The sequence below is a fragment of the Ambystoma mexicanum genome, chromosome 8 (genome assembly GCF_040938575.1).
Source record: "Ambystoma mexicanum isolate Mex_15411 chromosome 8, UKY_AmexF1_1, whole genome shotgun sequence".
Taxonomy (NCBI): Eukaryota; Metazoa; Chordata; class Amphibia; order Caudata; family Ambystomatidae; genus Ambystoma; species Ambystoma mexicanum.
The window spans coordinates 1,395,188,289-1,395,208,569 of NC_090929.1; positions in this window are offsets into that span (position 1 = coordinate 1,395,188,289).

Sequence of the window (20,281 nt, forward strand, 5' to 3'; positions counted from 1 at the left end):
TTGAAACGATAGATTTGATTAATTTGGAAGTATAAGAAACGTTTGAGTAAGTATTGACAGCCTGAATCGGCTTATCGTAATGGAGGAGATACTTCTCACACACCTATGCAGGACACTGGCAACATATACAGCTAAGACTATGCAGTATTATTCTGAATGGATTAAAGGCATGAGCAATAAGACATTTGTGCCCTGGACTCCAGGAGGTTCATTGTCAAATGTAGTATTACGAAATGTGATGACATATTTGCATGCCACATATAAGGGAAAGAAGCTAGATAAGAGATTGGCAGTGTAAGAGCCTTGGAAAATGTACCAGAATGAGAAAGAAGATCCAGTCTATAAGGCGTGGATGCTAAAGGAGAAGATGTAACGTCTTCAGCTCCTCTTTCCGTTCTGAGAAACAAGGTGTAAAGAATAAAGAGGAAGGGTTTTAATCTCTAAAAGAATGCAAAGCAGCAGCATGGTATGTTAATCCACATACAAACCCTCTACCTATACTAGTGAAGAGACAGAAGAAGAGAGCAAAAGTAGAGAACACAAATATATACAGACACGCAATGAAAGTAAACAGTGTGAAAAGAAGGATATACAGAATAAACCAATACAGATAGAAGAATAGGCACAGAAACAAAGGAGAATAACAGATACAGCTAAGGGTATGACAGTAGTACAGAATGAATGGATGGTAGGACAAATACTACTGAAGTTAGATGACAAAGGTATGGGTGGAGTTCGAGAAATAGAGTAAAGGGAAGAACAAGACAAAAATGCGAAAGAGGAGGAAGAAGAGAGGTTATATAAGCATAAGAGAGACAAGGAATGTAAACGGAGGAAAGAGCGAAGAAATCACAAGGCGAAAAGGGAGAAGGAGAGGTTAGAAGAGGAGAAACAAGAAGAAGTAAAAGCCCAAAGATTGGAAGCACGTAGGTTACAAAGAAGGCGAGAGGAGGAGGAACCAAGGGAAATGAGGAGAAGGGAGGAAGAAATGAACAGAAGCAGGGGATTTAAAGATGATGAGATTGAATATTTATGCACAGAATTATGATACCCTTAGAAATGCAAGATTGAACCAAAGAGGAGAGTGGATCGCAACCGTCCCGTGGGGGATGACGAGGACCATTAGATATGCCAACATGGAGAGAAGAAGATACAGAGAGTATAGGAATAAGAATGGAGAGACTATATAGACATTTGTATGCTGAAACGAGGGTCTGAGTTGTCATAATGCACCACATTTGGATAGGTGGCAGTTTCAGTGAAAATGCTGCATTTATCCCTCAGCCAGCAATGTGATGTGCTTTTCCACTCTGCACTCTGATTACATTTTTTTTCTTCAGCTTTCTCTGGATTTCAACTGCAGAAAGACACCCACATAGTCTGCCTATATAGACCCATTTTCAGTGTGAAGGTTCTTGAAGGCTGGCAGGTCATTTTTCAAGTGGGCCCTTCAGTTCTGTTGGTTTGGGGCCTCTGATTAAACCCCACATGCCACCCGGTTCTTACATGATTCTTTCTTAGGGAAGAACAGGGCTGAGTGGGGTTTCATCCGAAGTCCTTTTTTTTCTCTTTATTTCTTTCTGTCTGTTGGAGCCCATCTGCTCAATGTACTTCCTCAGGGAGTGTGCACTCCAGCCTTAACTTCCATATTTGGGTTGGGGTGTAGGACTGACCCCCTTTCGTCCTTCTTCCTGAGTTCCCTGGTATCCTTCCCAGACTCCCCTTCTACTCCCAGGCTAGAAGTGAAGGAAGTTAGTTATCGAGCAATAGAAAGAAAAGAAAGGTTCAGTACTTTTTACACAATATATTTCCCCAGAAGATGGACATTGTATTTGATAGAAAAATATTACATAGAAATAGATATAACATTTCAAAACATCCACCAAAAGAGGAAAACATTACTTAGAACTAGACATAACATTTCAAAAGATCAATTCAACACAAAGATAATTAATTGAACCTCAACTGTCATAAGTCTCCATCCGGGGTTTTAACACTTTCCTGATTCTGAGGTAACACCATTTTTCGTTCTGCCATAAACTCAAATGGAGACATCCTTGTTGCAGAAGATGGTGTAGAACAAATAGCCATCAAGACAAGCGTTAATCAGATGTCTCAACTAGGTCCAGATTCTGCCACAAACTTCTTTAAGATAGTCACACTTTTCTTGTATCTCTCCAGCCCCCCGCTTGAGGCCAGGCTGTAGGCAATGTGGAGTTTTCTTTTAACCCCTAGAATCTCCCATATCTTGGCCATTACCTCACTGGTAAAATGACTTCCTCGATCAGACTCATTCCTTTGTGGGAGGCCGAAACGGGAGAAGATGTGTTTGATCATTAGTGCCGGGAGCTGTCTCTGCCTTACAATTCGGGTTGGAAGAAATTCTACCCACTTTGTGAACAAGCATGTCACAGTCAGCATGAATCACTGGCCCGAAGAAATCGACTTGCAAATCTGACTAAGGACGTGTCATTCCCTTTTTTGTAGCTGAGCTCTTTGTGTGAGTGAACTGGGCTGAAAGTGAGGTCTCCCAAGATTTCCAGTGTCGTATGAAACCCCCTATGACGGCAGTGGTCGCTTCATGGGTGTGGTTCAAATCAGGCTTCAGAATGTGGTAGGTACTACCCACTGGTCACAGCCAGATAGGGCTCTCCTTACCAACAAACCATATTGGATCCGGAGCATCTTGGAAAACCTTAACACCCAGAGATCCTCTTTTTATTGGCATAATCTGACTCTGTTAGAGGAAAACTCATGGGGCCTTCAATGTGTCGATAGAATTTTCAAATGATCAGGTCTTCTTTCTGTGCAGTGATCAAGTCTGCATCTGAGGTATCTTGAGACCACTGGCCAGTCGAGAGTTCACTATTAGCACAAATATGTGACCTGGTGACAGCAGTCACTTGGATTTCACCCAGCAGGGACTCAGTTTCTATGAAATCCCCCTGAGGAGCTCTGGTTTTAGCCAGCTAGTCAGCCAGGCCATTCCCAGTCTTATCTGGTACCTCTATTTTGGAATGACCCGTTATTTTCTTCCAATGGATGATCATCTCAATGGAGGTCACCAGAGTATCGATTGACTGGATCAGTTTCGCATGCTTTAATGGTTATTGGTTGGTGCAAAGCATGCCTCGATTCTTCCAGTTAATCAGGTGCTCCACAAACCCATTCTTGACATAATCAGAGTCAGTGATTATGACCGGTTCATTGAGTTGGTGGTGCAATGCAATGAGGATGGCTTGATGAACGGCCATCAACTCTGCAACCTGACTTACTTCAGCATAAATATTTTGTAACCAGCAGGTGGTTCCGGGGAATCATTCATCCAGGCATTCCCAATGCCAGCCACTAGTGCTTTTTCCGCATTGTTATCAACATGGTAGGAGCACGCATCCACATAAACTGTGGGTGTCCCCTGACACGTGCCCATCATAGACCTTGATTTGGGAAGTTAAGTGCATGTTCATGTTGTTGTTGCTCCTTAGACTTTCATCGTCAGGACAGTTTTATTCAGCACAATCATACAAGTCTGCCAACCCTTATGCTAGGGGACTCTTCTTGTTTTGGCAATATCTGACCGCTACAGAAAACCTTTCATGGACAGAATCCAGGAGGTAATTCTGGAATTGCTGACATTCCCCGCCCGGATTCTGTCACTTTGTTAATATTACAAAGGTTGATGAGGAGTCTCAACAATGATTTTCTCCCCCTGGATGAATTGGCAGTCATTTTTCAATCTCCCCACCATGGCCAGGAGTGCCTTCTCGAAGTCATTGAATTTTTCCTCCCCAGAGAACAAAGTCTTGCTCGCGTACGAGATTACTTTGTTAACCTTGTTAGGCTTCTGATACATAGAAGCACACCCTGTCCCCACCAGGGGATGCTCGCCCTAGATCATCGGTGGTGCGCCGTCTATCTAACAGAAAAGAGAGAGAGAAGCTATCCCTATCTGTACAGTATATACAATACAAATTGCTAAAACAGCTATAAAAACATGGCAAATGTTGCCCATTAAGAAAAGGCTTATTGAACACAAGTCGTGTATCAGAACTTCCAAACTAACAGAACCAGTGGTACCACACTTTGTGGCCATGGGCCACACTGCTGGAGACTTTAGATGGACAGTACTTGAGAAAATACACCCCCCATGCCGGGGAGGCATCTTTGCCCATTTGCTTCTAAAACGAGAATAACAATGGATTTCTGCTTAAATACCTGCCGGAATGGCCTCAATGAAGCCATTCAATGGCATGATCTAGCAGTTATGAAATAAAATTAGAACAAGTAGGCACTGCCCATGGTAGGACTATGTGACCATGATAACAGAGGAGGATGTGCCTATGTCCCTCTCCGCTCCTACATTGCACAGTGTGACTGATCAACCTATTAGCCTTGTTGACATATGTATTGCATGTTAGAGCTGCACTCCAGATAACACATGCTACTGAACTGATTATGAATCACAAATGCATGCAGTTGTGGTACTGTTAGATAAACCTGTGAACCAAATGTGAGCTGGCTCAGATCCCAATACACAGGGGACAGTGATCATAACAACATACAGCTCAGGCAGATGACAATATGTAAAGATACAACATCCCAAGATGGCTGCCACGCAGCATGCGAGTATGGCCCCAGGCTGGACCACGCCCACCTTCAGGGAGGCCTTGTGGCCAGCGCAAGATTAGTGTTGCTTAGCAACTCCACTCACGAGCCGTGCCAGTGGAACGCGGCAGCCATCCATTGGGAGCAGGTGGATCAGCTCCGACAAGGTAAGCGCAACCGATCATAAACTCAAAAGGTACATGGATACCATGCTGGAGTTGAGGGACAGAAGACCAGTCAGTCTGTTTACGCTGGTATGCTCGACACGTGACCGGCCTTCGCAGGCAGGCATCATACACCATGATGTGCTCACTGTAGTTGGTGGACAGAGTAGCACTCAGTCCACCAACGTTAAGGTGCCCACAATACAGTCACACATGACTAGGTCAATCCAAAGGTGCTCGCAATGCGGTCACACTTCAAAATGTAATGTGGGGTACATTTATCAGCTCAGCAGAACTCCCCTACATCACCAAACTGCATTCCAGCAGTTATAAGCAGAATGGCTGCGCTGGCTCTGCTAAGCGCTATTCCCTATTAAAACAGCGTTTTGCAGTTACAAAAATAATGGCTGCGTTGTCTTTGCTAAGCACATATGGGGCGAGATGGAACATGGAACACCCCGAGAATTGCTGCTAGTGTTTTCTGCATGTGCACCAAAGAAAAGAATTCAAAGGCAGCACTGCTATGCTGCTAGCTCAAGACCTCCCACTGAAAAAGAAAATGTTCTGCATTTAAAATGCTTGCGCACTGATGCCCTTTTCATTTTTCAGTACCCAGTTTGGTTCCAGTAAGACCCATCGATGTACACCATATTCAGGGTGTACACCAGCAAATGGGGGCATTCCTCACTGAATGGCATGTTGTGTCAGGCAGAACTGTGAAATAGCAGAGAACTTCACTCCAAGCCGTATGGCAAATGCTTTACTTTTTGCAACAAAATAACACAGACAAACCCTTCACAAGAAGCCCTCTTTCTCTGTGCTTATGTCAGTTTCAAAGGACCCTTGCATTGAACAGATTCCGGTGTAGTAGAAATTGACTAGGGCCATGGAAATGCTCAGAATACAGATACGAGGAAAAAAAAAACGCATTCAAAGGAACATTCAAGGAATATTAACCCACATGTAAAATGGTGCTTTTGCCAAACAAGAAAATGCCTTTTTAAAAGTGAAATGTTAAACTAAGGCTTTGTGCCTGCATAGAAATGTGATGGGGGATTGCTTTAAACATATACATGATATTTATTTCTAAAAGACTTGCTTTCTGGTTAAGGAAAGTAAAATAAATACATAAATAAATAAAAGTACTTTGAGGCCAGCAGAACAGGTTGGGTAGGCCCTGGCTTCAAAGGGCCCTGTCTTTCCTGGGAACAGAATCATCTTCCCGCAAGTGGACCAGCCCTGTGGAAACTATGAATGGGCCAAGGGGGAGAATCTTGCACCCTCGTCAGACGAAGCGGAACTACCCCAGCATGAGACAATGGACTGCCAGGACATATAGGTGTGAATTCCTGGTGACACCTCCTCTCAACTCAAGCAGCAGGACTTCAAAGGCAAATCCATGGCAACACTGGGCTAAACTTACCAGAGCCTGACACTTGGCTGGGGGTTGGAAGGAATGCCCATATTTGGAAAACAAAGTCAGCCCAGTTGATTTCAGAGACTATTCAGTTTATGTCATGTATTTTAGTAATCAAAAGACATTAATATGAAATTATGAACATTTAAATGTCATGGTTGCGCCATTAAAATAAGACGTTGCAGCTTTTTCTAGCATGCGGGGAACGCAAACGCGAGAAAAATGTGAATTCTGGGGAAAACATACATGGTACAACTTTGAAAATTAATGAGAACATGGCCAGTGATAATATGTATACATATAGGAAATTGTAGACTTTTAGGTGAAATATTTTCCATGGAAATGGCGAAAGATTGCCAGAATGACTAAACAGCATTGCACTGTTTGGTAGAATATGTGATCTGTTTATACATTTTTTATAAGGTTGACGGGTATAAAACTAAGTGTTTTGCTCCATAACTTATTTTGACAAAATAACTTTGGTGAAACAAAGGTACCTCATAAAACACCCACCCTAAAAATGAGTCACCTCCTTCAGTCCAATCTGCTTACAAGGAGGAGGCGATTTCCACAGCTGATCTATCCAATTGTAAGAGGTGTGGTCAGCTTGAGTCTGCCCCATAGTAAAATCCTGTGATGTCATGTTCCTTATAAAAAGGGGAGGCCGAGGGAGCTCTGGGCTCTCTTCTGACTTTTCCAGCTCCTGCACAGCCAGAGATCCAGACATTCCATATTCACCCAGCAAGATTCCAGATTCCACTGCCAGGCCAGATCTAGCTGACCCTCTCCAGGCAGAACCACTGATCAAGAAAAACCCCTCAAAAATCCCAATAATTCAAGGAGAGCCCATCTGATGCACCTCGCTATCCAGTGACCAGACTAGGCCCAGCTTTCCCTTCTTGGAGATCCCGCTGCTGTTTGCAGTGACCAGATCTTGCCTTGCTGTCCATAAACCTGGTCCGCTGTCCAAGCTACCCCATTCAAGTGCTTGTTGTGAGTATTTTCCTTCACCAGTAACCACAAACTGCAACCCTTGTTTTGTTACCTTGTATTAGGTCCAATTCCATAGAGATCCTATAACTGCGCTAGCAAAAATCCTTAAAACTGTCAGAATCCTCTATGTACCTTGTTTCTAGGAAAAACTGTAGTGATCTCCAAGTGTCAGCGCCATTCTGTCCAACTCATTTCAGTCCTTTTGTAAGTCCTTAGTACTATTTTGAATACATTAATTAATTCCCCCATAAAGAGGCACATGGCGTGAGGGGTTTAAAACTGCAGCTGAACCCTTTTCATGGGTGGCGTTCCTCTTTTCTAGCCACTAAAAAATAATCTCAGTAAAACTTGTCATTTCCTTTTCAAACCGAGTTGTCCCGTGAAATTATTCCCGTTTAAAAACCGAGTTTCCTTTACGGTTAAGAATCGCATACTGTCATCCCTCCAGAGTTACCCTTTCATTTCCATATTATACATGTGAGGTGCCTTTGTCCCTTAACATCAAAACTGCATTCCGATTTTGTCCATTTAACCCATGTTTCAAGCTGTTTTGTCATTTTAAACCTGTGAAAATAAGCAAATGCAATTTCAACATGTGATTTGGCTGCACTGTGTTTTTCCTTCCCAAGTCGATTTTCTGAACTGTATGCCCGTTGTTAGTACATTGCCTTGTAGTTTTCTAGTGTTCTTACATCTCTGATACTGCTATACTAATTTCTACATCATTCATTCAACCACACATGTAAAACAAGTATTTAGTAATTCTGAGTGCTATTTTGCTCAATTTCAAAGGTTTCAATTGGATTTTGCCTCCCATTCAGAGGGCGAAGGTCAGATTTGCATTGTTTGTTGCCTAGTATACCTGACTCCTTGCTACTCCTTTCTACCCACACAAAATTCGGTTAACATGGGTTTGAGGGAGCGTTGCAGGGGGAAATATTAACTGTGGTGTTATCAGAAAATACCTTCCAAAAAAGTAATCTGGCCTGTGTTCAATTTTGCATTATATATATTATGTAACAAGGTCAAACTAAGTGTATTCTATCAAATCACAGTGTACTTATCATCACACTGGTGATTGCTGACCTATATTAAATTGTGTGATTTTCATTGGAATTTAAAAATAAATAAATATTGTATTAATATACACCGGCCTGGTTCATAGTTCATTGTGACCCAGGGTGTTTGTAAAGGTGGGTGTGAGACGGGTAGGGTGCCTTCTCAGACTGAATTCGTAATAAATAAAATAAAAGTGTTTTCATTGTGCGCTGCATCCCCGGCCAGTAGAATGAGTCCTGGTCTGGAGTGTACCGTGCCTTTGAAATCCTTAACAAACTGGGGGCTTGTGCGGGAGTTGAGAAAGTGATGCCACCCGTGACAGTTTAACACAACAGGCTAACCTAGAAAAGATAGTGATACTTTTTGTGGCTAGAAAACTGCGTTACATGGGGCGCTGTTGCGCTGAAGCAAGATGGCAGCTTGAGTGCCGAGCTCCGGACGGGGAGAATATATATCACTCAAAATAGCTGTATAGAGTCTTCACATCCTTTTCCTCTTATTGCGGCCGCTGTGGGAACCAACATGCCGCATGTCAGCTGAATTTCAGAGCAGGGGACCCTCTGTGAGCGAGGCAACAGCCGGCATGGGAGCCATCGCTACATACACCTGACTCGTCCCGCGCTGTGGCTCCAGCAACTGTGGCTCACTCGGCTACCACACACCACGGCCTGTCAACCCCTGCACCTTGTGGAATCTTCCCCGCACTGATCAGCAGAAGCACTTGAGGCAGGCCAACCTAGGGGACACCACATGGGGCCCTCCAACGCACACAGCCCATTGCGATCCGGGGATTCATGGCGTGGTGATGGCGTACTGGTCTGGGACACTGGATTGATTGGGTGCACCTCCTTCACACACTTCCAACGCCAGGGCAGCTGGTGGCTAGCCCCTGGATACCACCACTGGTGAATTGCTTGGACAGACCTTCCTCTGACTGATCCCTCGCTGATGCCAGCCCAGCAGCGAATTAATGGTACCATAAGCATTGAAGCCAGAGACGGATCCATAGACGGATATATCTGAGGTATAAACTTTTGCTAGGTTGATATTAGAACTTTTACATAACGCAGAGATTCTTCGGTTACTTCGTGTTGCTCCGCCCATTGGCATAGGCCAGTCCTGGCCACCGAAACCTATCCTGCACACGACTGCCCCCCTGGAACTGATGCGGTTCGTGACCGTGCCTTCCCCAGGCCTCCTTTTTAAGAGCTCCCCGCTGCTGAACTATAGGCACAGCTCAACTCAATTGGAGCGCTACCGCCTGCGGTGAGTCTGCGGAAGAGCAGAGCTGGAAATCAATTACTGCTATACACACCTGCATGTCAAATGGAGGCTGAGAACATAGATTGACCAGGGGCACCTATATAGTCTCAACGAAAAGGCGACCTGTACAACCAGTGGCCCAGATTCCACTATCCCAACAGTTGGTGCCGGGGAACTCCAATACCTCTGACCATCCATACTCACCTTTGTCTCTGGGACCCTTTCCTTGTTGACACCATGACTAAGGGGGCTGGCGCGGGAAAAAAGCAAAGCTCGCTGAATATGTTTGCGAAAACACCATCCACGCTAGCTACCAAGACCATAAAGGAGGCACCCACCAGCTCGGCCCCCCCCGGCCTCTGATGACTCGCAGAAGATGCTAGAGTATATTCATGAGGGATTTACCACGTTGCATACTAAACTCGATGATATGAATGGCACCATCTCCTCTATAAAAGCTCATATCGAAAAGACTGACGGCCGGGTGGCAGAGATTGAAACAAGAGTGGGGTCCGCTAAAGATGAACTGAGCTCCCTCCGAGCTGCGGTTTCCACACTCTGCAGTCGGGTGTTGGCAGTGGAAAGGAAGAATGGCGATCTCGAATCTCGCTCGAGGCGAAATAACCTGCGCATTATCGGAATACCCGAGGACAATATCAAGGAACCTATGGAGGACTATGTGGAACGCATTCTTCTAACACTCCTTGATTCACTGAAACTCTCCCTGCAGTTCGCCGTCGAAAAGGCCCACCGTTCTCCAGCTACAAAGCCCAGGCTGGGCGCACCTCCATGCCCCATTATAGCTAGAATCTTAAATTTCCAAGACCGTGATGCCCTCCTAAGGGCGGCTAGGGCTAAGGGTGAGTTGCTTCTTGGGGCGGCGCGGGTCCATCTCTACCCAGACTTCTCTGTTGCTCTGCAGCAGGAGCGCAAGACCTTTATGGCTGTGAAAAAGAGACTCCGAGACTTGGGAGTTAAATATTCCATGCTATTTCCTGCAAAGCTAAGAATCGAACACTCCAACCAGACATTCTTTTTCACCATTCCGGAGGAGGCTTCAAAGTTCCCTGATGAACATTTCCCTGGCTGATCCCCCATCACCACAGGGAACCATACTCTGTTCTTTTGCTACCAATTGTGCCGTCACCGGCCATAGGCCTATATATTGCCTTGTTCATGTTGACGGTTACGCTCGCACGAGTGTATGGGTTATCGGTTTGTTTCTTTCTGGTTCAACTGATCCTCTACTATGTGGTCTTCGTTAGCCACATGTGCTTGTTGTGTGTAGAAATAACTAATATCCTTAATCCCCTGGGCCGAACTGGCAGCACCTGGTCGGTTCATGGGTCCCCATGCATAAATACCGCTGACCTGGGTATGATTATGGTTGTACAGGCAATCACTATCCTTCACAGGAATTCACCAACAGGTTGCGGTTGTTCGTACTTTGAGCCAATAATCCTCCACCTAATCGGCCTATATTAACTACACTAATTAGTCTTACGCTATTGAAAATCTCCTTGCACTCTCTCCAGTCCGGTGCGTCATCGCCAGGCCAGCTAACAGGCCCCCAGGCGCTGATGCCAAGAAGTTTGCGGTTGTTATGGGTTTGTTGGGATATCATTCCTCTGTTTGGTGGAGGGATGGGGTGTTATGCAAAAAAAAATTTTGACAACCACCAGAGATGCCGCACATACTACAGTGTCATACCACAGGCACACGGACAGGGCAAGTTGGTTCGGCAGTGGCTGCTGCTAACCCGTAGGCTAAAACCCAATCAACACCCCCACCTGAATGGCGGATAGCAGCTTAACTTTCATGAGCTGGAATGTAAGGGGTCTAGGCAACTATAGAAAGATGCAGCAGATACAGCTTTATGCTGAACGCCATGGTGCTAAAATCTTATGCTTACAAGAGACTCATGCTCAATCGGACAATGCGAAAAATTTGCTAAATAATGGGGACCCCAAAGATATTACACCAATTACTCTACCCAAAGTCGTGGTGTCCTCATTCTGATACATAGGAATCTTAAGTTCTCATGTTCCCACTCACAGATAGACCCACTGGGGAGGTATGTACTAATCATAGGCAGTCTACATAATCAAGAGGTAGCCATCTTGAATATATATGGCCCGAATATTGATGACCCAGACTTTTACTTGCACTTAGCCTCTGTCCTGGAAAGTTATCCCCTTGTCCCGATCATATGGGGAGGAGATTTTAACACAATATTAGACGTCAACCTGGACAGATCAGGCTCTAGACCCCGCCAGCTATCCAGGGCAGCCTATAACATTCTGACAATGCTCCCTCGACTGGCGGTGGTGGATGCTTGGCACCTTGTGTACCCGGACTGCCGCACATACTCCTACTACTCCTCAGTTCACGACTCGCACTGTAGGATAGATAGATGGCTCATATCAGATATTTTGGTCAGGTGCCTGTACCATCTGGCGATCTTCCCTAGAACTTTGTCGGACCATTCACCAGTACCGATCTCATTAAATTGGGGTCGAGACTATGATAAAATAAGACAGTGGAGGATGAAGCCTTACGCCCTCTTAGAACAGGTCTTCGCCTCTGAACTGGAATCCTCTATCGTAGAATTCTTTGAGATTAACACAGATTCAGTATCATCACAAGCCACCCTCTGGGAATCCTTCTAGGCCTACACTAAGGGGGTTGCCATCTCCAAAGGGAACGGTATTCTGAAAGGAATCCGCGCAGATATCGCTAGTAGCGAAGCGACCCTAACCAATTTAGAGACGCTATATGCCCAGAATCACTCTCCTGAAACACTAGCATTACTAGGGACAGAACTAGATACGTTCCGCAACCTAGCGGAACGAGAAGTCAAATTCCTAGATAGCCCTCAATCAGTTAGGAAATATGGTGAGGGAGAGAGGCCAGGCTGCTTGATAGCCAGGTTGATACGCCAAGAATTTGGAGCCCCCAACATACCGGCAATAGAGAGACCCGAAGGAACACTAGCTACCTCACCAGAAGACATTAACTCAGAATTCTTATCATTTTATACCTCCCTGTACTTCAAAGTTGATGGTCCCCAGACATCAGAAATCGACTCCTATCTAGAAAACCTCCCTCTCTCGGTCCTCTCTACTGATGCTAGCATCACCCTGGAGAGGCCTTTCACCCCTGATGAACTCACGGAAGCCATTGAATCGTTGGCTTCGGGCAAAGCCCCTGGTCCTGACGGCCTTCCAATGGACTTCTATAAACAATATCAATCTATCCTAGTTCCACATCTTCTGGCCCTATGGGAGCAGTCATGTGAGAGGGGCATACTCCCCCCCTCACTTCGGGAGGCTATGATAACAGTCCTTCTTAAACCTGGCAAACCCCCAACTCAATGCGGCTCGTACCGCCCTCTCTCGTTAATTAACTGCGATGTCAAAATATACGCCAAACTACTTGACAACCGCCTTGCTTCATTTATGCCCCACATCATTCACCCTGATCAGGCGGGATTTGTCCCAGGTAGGTCCACGTCCCTGAACCTGAGAAGACTCTTCAATGTAATCAGTAGGATCAATCCGAAGACACAGGCAGTGGCAGCCACCTTAGATATGCAGAAGGCATGTGACTCAGTGTCGTGGGAGTATTTGTGACGAGTCCTTGAGAAATGCAACTTCCCAACTTGGATCAAGCTACTCTACACTGGCCCATCGGCAGGGTCCGCACTGAGGACAGGTGCTCTACCCCCTTCCAGATAGCCAGAGGTACAGGACAGGGATGCCCGTTTTCCCTGCTAATTTTCGCCATAGCCATGGAACCCTTTCCTGACATGATGCGCCAGTCACACTCTCACAGAGGCATGTGTTCGGTGGGCCAATCTGATATTGTCTCCTTGTATGCCGACGATGCCCTCCTTTATATCCGCTCCCCAGAAACCAATCCTGCCCCGATCCTGAGAGATGTGAACCTATTTGGACACATACCCGGGCTGAAGGTAAACTGTGCTAAATCGGTATTATTTCCACTTGCAGATTCTACACAACCCCCCTCTGATCTAATGGGATTTACATGGTCCCGATCCAACATCACCTACCCAGGGGTGACAGTCTCCCGTCACACGGCAAGGTTGCGCAAGGACAACTACCGGAATTACCTCACAAAACTGGCCACTAAAACTGCTAGCTGGACTAAACTTCCCATATCCTTGGCGGGTAGGATCGGAATACTTAAAATGGTGGTGCTGCCTCAACTCCTTTACCAATTCACCAAACTCCCCTTGTGGCCAGGTGAAGACTTCTTTAAGTCGCTACGCCAAATAATCAACAACTTCCTTTGGCATTCCGGGGCAGTCCGACTCAAACTAGCAACACAGACCACTCCTAAGGAACTGGGTGGGTTTGGTGCCCCCGACTTCATTAGGTATTGGGTGGTGGCCCAAGCTCAATTCGCTACCCACTGGTTCAACGTCATAGACCCCCCCCATGTCCGACTGGAGAAACTAGCGGTCAGTGACCGTTTGATTGGTTCCCTTATCCTCTAACCCGTCCCGGCTGACCCCGACTCAGCGGACCCTGTTGTTAGTACCTCCTTGGTGCTTAGCGAGATCTGGACAATGGTTAATACACCTCATGCTTTCCATGGGGACCTTCCCCCCTGGAACTTCTTCCCGGATATTCCACACATCCCACAATCCATTGTATCTCACTGTGCTGATGCAGGCTTTTTGGTAATCCGAGATGCCTATGAACAGGGCAACTTCCTTGAATGGGCCGACCTTCCTCTCTCACTTAAACGGAAACCCTCGGCATGGCTACAATACTCCTCTCTCTGAAAGAATCTTAAAGCCAGATACTCCAACTTCCCTACACTGCCACCTGATGAACCCATAATCGCTGAGCTGTGCTCTTGTGACTCCTTCAGAGGGAAAGTATCAAGGCTTTACAACCTATTGCAAACTAGAGCTGCCCTTTCTTTTGCTAAACTGAGACTCAGGTGGGAGGAGGATCTTGGAGTGGAGATCACTGATGAACGGTGGTCTCGAATGTGCGCTCGCACTCAAGATGTATGCTATAACTCCAGGTTTAAATTGATACAATTTAAGGTGTTGCACAGATATCATCACACGCCAAGTAGACTATATCACATGTTTCATGAACTTCCTCCTACCTGCCCTAGATGTGGTGCCGACCAAGCTTCCTACTTTCACATGATCTGGCTCTGCCTGCGCCTGCCACAATACTGGTCCAAAATATGCTCTACATTGTCGACCATACTGGACCACACTATAGATCCCTCCCCAATGCGCTGCTTATTCCACAATTTCCCCCAGTTGGGACGTGATTCTAAGAACAGGGCCGGTGCTATCACTAGGCAAGGTTAGGCGCTTGCCTATATGTGGAAAAGTGAGAGCGGCAAAATGCTGCTTTAAAACCTCCACACTAATTGCATAACCTTGCCTGTGAGAGCACCAGCCCTGAGTCTGTCTGCAGGCTGACAGCAGTAGCAGGCCAGGCAGCGCTGCACCTGAGGCACAGTGAAATGATTGGGGTCGGTTAAGGGTCAGGAGTGTGGGCATGGGCGTGTCAGCGCTTGCTCAGGCGCTGGCAACTGTCCATTAGGCATAACATGAATGAAGCACCGCTCGTGCCACTGCCCCTTAGATTGTCCTGACTCTGACTGAGTCAGTAAAGCGAATGCTGCAGTCTGCTGCCTGCAGACAATTCACTTCTTCTTCTTTGACCCGGTGACTGATGCGGCCTGCGTCTCTGTCAGCTGCTGCCGCCAGTGACCTGACCTGTCATGGGCCGGCCCTGCAGTAGCTGCAAGCCTGCAGACGTCTTCTGCTGTGCGTGTGCTGCCAGGCCAGCAGGCCAGTGAGGCCACACATCCTGGCGGCGGTCCCCCTGTGCTAAGAGCAGCCCTGCTGTTCTGCAGAGAGAGTTACTGACACATAGTCGGCAGGTGAGGTGCTCTAATAAAATTCAATGTATCTCTCTGTGTCTGTATGTCTATCCAACTATCCACCTACCTTTCTAGCTATCAACCGATCTCTATCTCTATGTATTTCTGTCTACCTATCCACCTTTCTAGCTGTCGACTGATCTCTATGTGTGTCTCTCTCTCTCTCTTTTACCTCATTACACCGTGCGTTTTCCATCGATTATAAATGGCGCCACAGACGTCGTGTTTTGTTGTTGATTTTTTCTATGTCAGAAAGGTTCCATTTTATGCTGGACTGCATTTAGCAATCTTGCTCGGCTTTTCAATTATACAAAACATTAGCTTCACTCACTTTGCACACCTGACAAATATGCAATGTTTTTGCAAACGTAAAAGTTAATTTTTTAGATAGCGCTTCATACTGGCATTTGGTACACACAGAAAAGGTGAAGCATACGGGAAGTAAATGGTCAATGGCGCATGCTGAGAGGAAACCCTACTGGCAATATCACAGGTGCAACTAGCCGCAAAGTGTGACTGCCATTAGGCTTGTTTGTTGAAATAATGATGGGTCTCTAGGGTCTGGCAGAATGCATCACAAGACGTTAGCTTACAGCAGCATGGGATGTTCATGCTAGCAAGAATGCATGACATTCATATTGCTTTTCAGCTTCCTGCAATCTATCCAGATGCAGCGGGCACTTTGGTCAGACACGGACTTGGTGTGGGGTGTGGCAATTGACGTAACAAACATGGAGTCTTCATCTGGACATTTGCTACGAACACGTGGTAGACGTTGCCCCCATATCATCTGTGGGGCAATACGAATTATCTGTCTTTGGTGAGCATACGCACGTGATGTCAAATGTCTATGAGAGCCAATAGCTAGGTAGGTGGGCATTTATTTAAGCAGTTTGTCTCTGTTGTGCCACTGCCAACATTATTTTTTTCAAACTGACACAGTCTGCAGATCACCTCCTGGATGTTTGTACTGCATGATTGATGTGCACTCAGCTTAAACTCCAGTTTAGAATTGTCTGATTCCCTCTAGGACACTAAGGTCTAACAGTCCATGCCTGCTTCTCAGAGGGCCACAGATTCAGCTCTGGTGGTGGCTTACTGTCTTGGTGGTCAAGTACCCCCTGCTGAGATCTGTGACCATCCTGCAAACACCCCTCTGTAGGTCCTAACAGCACTCCTCAGACCGGGAAAGAGTGTTTTCTGTGACCACTACTGCATTCGCCTTGATGTGCGTGTCCTGTTCGTGCCGACTGCTGCTGACACCATAGTTCATGCCCCCCAACCCTTTGCAATTATTAAATGTTAGTTATGCTTATCAGGACAGGCTGGCAGTGGTTGCAGGCCCTGGCCCTCACCAAGGATGTGAGCCACCGGCACCCCCAGGTATTTTCCTTTTACCTCTATCCCCCTGCCTTCATGTTTCCTCCGCTTCCCTCATTCTTCTACCTACTTCACTCCCTATGTGCCTGCTGTCTCTTTCCTCTTCTTGCCTTCATCCGATTCCTGCATCCATACTCTCCCCTATTACTCCTTCTCTTGCCCAGTCCTACTTCCTCGCCCTCTCTTTTCAGGCTTCATTTCCCTCTACGCAGGCCCTGTACAGTCCCCCATTGCCCTGATCACGCTCCTCTTTCTCCTCTCTCTCTCTGCTTCCCCCATCCTTGTGTTACTGTGTCTCCTCTTACACCTTCCCTGTGCTTTCCTGCCTCTCTCCCCCAGGTCTGTTCTCTCTGGCTCTCACTCTGAGTTTGAATAAAATGGGCCGTTTTCAGGGTTACTGGGATAAAGGATTTGGTTTAAAGGTACCCAGGTTTGTTCCTCAGGTGGGGAAAACAATCATTGAGTTTCTGGCCCCACAGATCTTTTAAGTTGTGGATAGCGGCTAGAGGTTGATTATATAAGCTTTGTGTATGAATGCTTCATATATGTTGCAATAAAATTAGCATTTTATGACACACGTCAACATGTGTCAATGATCAACCAATTGTGTGAACTCAGTCATATGAAATCATGAACTCACAGAGAAATCTCCTGTTAAGGAAAATCCTAAAATGCACATGTGTGGACCCCTACCTACGTTATTGTATTCCCTGTTCCTTCCTCTCCTCTTACTCATTCTTCTGCCATCCTGTCCCTCTGCTCATCCTGCTCCCTTTTTCCTCATTGTATATGGGCACCCTTCTAAATTTTCCCTCATGCTGCATCCTCTGCCTCCCTACTCCTTCTGACTCGCCATAAGTGTCTCTGTGCCCTTCCCACTCTTTACTCCTGCTCCATCATCTACTGTCTTACTACCATTACTCCTTCATCTGCTCCTTGTCTTACTTCTTCTAAGCTTGCTTGCCTCCTTACTCTTACACCATCCCTTTCCCCTGATTCTTTACTCTTCCCCAACCTTCAAACTCTAACTATACCTCTGCCCTCCTTTCCCTTTGCTCTTACGCCTTCATCTTGTGCCTTACTCCTCCCCTCCTGTTTCCACTATCCTGTGCCTCCCTCAGCTATCCCCATCCTGTTGATTCCCACCCTCGCCATTTCGCTCTTCCTCTTCCCACTTGTCCTTTTCCCTTTCAGCCTTCCTCTTTTCTGCTCCTCTTCGCCCCACCGGGTTGTGGGCTATGGTATTTCCTGTGCCCAATTAACTGACTAAAGAGCTATCCAGATTGTCATATCCACTGGCCATATTGTCCACTGGCCATATTGTGCAATCAGGGAGACCACCACTGTTTCTCCCTCCAATGCCTCTGCTGCTTTTCAGCACAGCAGCACATCTGTGCATAGTTCCTCCACAAGCACCCTCACAAAGACGCGGTGCATGTCATAGGATACATGATCATGGACATGAACCTGCCTCAGAGTGGAATCTGTCTCTTATTTTCATAGGCAGGTATTCTCACAGGGCTGATGTGATGGTGTTGCGCTGAAATGTGGTCACCAGGAATATTGTTGCTGGGTGTCTTTTTGTTGATGTTAGTAGACTGTCAAAAAGTTTAGAGAGATCAATGGAAAACTCCAGTCAACCACATGTGTAGGAATCATAATCTTTATTTGGGGTATTGTTACTCTTATAGATAAAAATAATACAAAGGCTGAAAATCCTGAAAACCTAATGATCAGCATAGCTTTTCCAAAAGGCCTGTATTCTTCCCTACCCTGGGCTATGGTCCCATCCAAGTGATTACACATGTAGCCTTTGGGTGTAAGCAAAGTGTCCCTAAGCAACAGAGTCTGAGTCTTGGCTCCTTCCCAGTTGCTTGACATGACACAGGCAGACATTTCTTTAAATGATAGATTTAAAAGCGTGCATGAAATGAAAATGCAAAGAAACTCAAGCTAACAAACAGGAAGGCTTGTCGTTCTCAGCTTTGCAAACATATGTTGCTAAGAAATCCCCTATTGGATTTTTGCAGTCTCCTCTTCACTCACAATCCGTGAGTTGAAGTGTTGTTCTTAGTCTGCCTGTTTTCTTAGTTGGATCATGTGTAGCAGGCTGTTAGGCAGAATCCTGTGCAGTTCCTTTGGGGAACACTGCAAGAAGATTAAGACTACAGGAGTAAGCAGTAAACCCAATTGGTAGCAGTCTGCACCACCTAGATTTACCTGGTAGCTGTGGCTGAGCAGTCAGACGTCTCTCAAGATGAGTAGGGCAGTATACAGAGGATACACAATAAGACTAAAAACACAATAGAGCAAGCAAACACTGACCAGAGCTTGGTATTAAAAGTATATAATTATTTATTTAAAACACACTTTAGGAAATACACTAAGCACTCTAAATCAAAGCAAGTTCAAACACAGTCAGATAAAGTATACACACCTCCCTTAATAATTATTAGACAAGTCTAGGTCAAAACACCACTATTTGTAAAAACAGATGTGAGCGCGTAACTTAGATGGCACTCCAATAATTAAGTTAAAGGGAGAGAAAAAGGCAGGTCATGAAAATAAAACAGTTCCCAACACTTTTATAAGACCACAGCAAGTTAGTGAAGACAGAGTCTACTGTAGAGCCAAAGTTCATAGGCCAGGCCCACTTTAAATGGAGCAAGGAGAAATGTGCCCAAGATCACACAGTTTAAAAAGCACTCAAGTCTTTGCAGAAATGTTCAAAGGAGGTTGGTTTGATACGAAAGGTAAAGTTAGAAGTTCTGGGTCAAACCCAGTTGGAAAGAACAGGATTTAAGGGTCACCTTTAGCAATCTGCAGAAAGGGAGGCCAGGCGGAACACAGTACCTTAAAGAGTGAGGAAGCTCTAGCGGTGGCAGTTGTTCCTGGCAGCGGGTGCAGTTCATGATTTCGAACAGGGGAAGAGAAGATCTCATCGAGGAGGAAACTTGCAGTCGTTGCACTGCCCAGGGAAGAGACCAGCCGTGGAGTTCGTTCGGTAAAAAGGTGCGTTCCTTTTATTCCCGGTCACAGTGGTGAAGCTTGGCTATCCGGCCGCCGGGGTGCTTGGCATGGGCGATTCGACCAAGGGACATTCTGGAAGGCGAATGGTGTACTGGTTGTCCCCACCAGCTCAAAGGGAGAAGACTCTTACAGCAGAAGATCTTCTCTTGTCGTTGGGAAAGTGGTGAGGTCGTTGCAGCAGGGCTCCACCGGTGGTGTCGTCATTGCAGATGGCTCAGCTTCTCCCCTCTTCGGATTTCTTAGGTCCTGTGGCGACTTCTGGAGTTCCAGTCCCCAAAGCCCTGCTTTTATGCAGAAAAACCCCCAGTCAACAGCCTAGCTGTCACACATACATGCTAAGTGGTGAGCCGGGCGGCTCACCACTGGGCCAATCAGAACAGAGTGCGACTTGGGTTGCTAAGGCAACGCAGTCCAGGGTGCCAATTCCCCC